The following is a 1,502-nucleotide window of genomic DNA, read 5'->3' on the forward strand; positions in this document are numbered from 1 at the left end:
ATAAATATTAAATATATAGTAAATTTTTTTGGTGTAATAAAAAAAGAAAAAGAAAAAAATAACAATTTGCTCCAAGGTAGAGGAAATTGAGATTTTATGTAAAATCGAAAAAGTAAATTAAAAACATAAAACGTAAAATTTTAACAAGATTTAAATCGTAAAATCATCAGACTTAGTACAGATTTTGTAAAATTGATAGATTCATTTAAAATTGTAATATCAAAAAATTTTAAGAGTTAAATCGAGATTTTAACTATTATGATTCGCACTAGAGAGTACAATTCAAAAAACGAACTAGATAACCAACACCTCACCGCCAATTATTGGCCAACTAGTCATTAATTGGTAATTCTAATTTTTTAAATTATTATTAATTAGTAATTATTTAAATTATATTTTTTAAAAAATATAAAATTAATAATTATTAATTATAATTGTTTGAAATTGATTGATTAAAATTATTTACCTATATTTTTTCTCGAAAAATACATAAATTAAAGACTTTTTCGACATTTCTAATCAACCAATGACTATCACAATTACACAAAACACAACCATAACTCGTCCTTCTTAAATCATGAAAAACGCTTTAGGTAGCGTTTATTTTGAGGTATTGAGACAGAGACTGAGAGACTGAGACTCAGTATCATGTTTATTGGTTTAGAAATTGATACTAAAATTTTTATTTCTGTCTCCAAAATTTCAATATTTCAGTACTTCCAAAAAGTAGAGACACGGGGGACTAAAATTTTTAGAGATGGAGACTGAAACTTTAATAACATTTTATACCTAAAATACCCTCATTTCAATTAATTAATTTCAATTTTACTCTTTGTGCAAATTAAATTAGAGTTTCATTCTTGTTTCAATTTATGTCTCCCATTTTGCATCAAACAGAATATTAAAATTTATTTCAATTTATGTCTTTTAATCTCTGTCTCTATCTCTCCACCAAACACTACCTTATATCAGAGTTAACTTTCACAAAATCCATATTATGAGGTATCCACTTAAATAGTCAAATTTTTAACTTTAAGTAATATTTTTATTTATTTATAATTTGGCTAGTGGGTGGGGGAAAATTAGAAGAAAAGGATACTACTATTGGTTATGAGCACTAGTGCTAATATAATCCCAACCATGGATGGTTGGGGAAGTTAGTTACTCATATCCAACTTGAATTGACAAGAGCAAGTGGATGGAGTGAGTTGAGAATGCTTCTAGAATCCTTTATTTGGGGACCAAAATTATGTATCATATAATATAATATAATAAATAAAACAGGTAGTTAGAACTTAGAATTGAAGAACAGCACAAAAGGTAGAAGAAGATTTCAAAGTTACAGACATGTTTTGTTTTGGAAACAATTTTCCGTTTCTATTTTTATTTTTAAATTTATTTTTGCTACAAAGAAAACAAAAATGTAAAAGGAAAATTAAATACAAATCAAATCGCCATAAATATTTAAAACCTATACAACAAAAATTCAGCAAATTCAGCAA

The sequence above is a fragment of the Arachis ipaensis genome, chromosome B08 (genome assembly GCF_000816755.2).
Source record: "Arachis ipaensis cultivar K30076 chromosome B08, Araip1.1, whole genome shotgun sequence".
Lineage (NCBI taxonomy): Eukaryota > Viridiplantae > Streptophyta > Magnoliopsida > Fabales > Fabaceae > Arachis > Arachis ipaensis.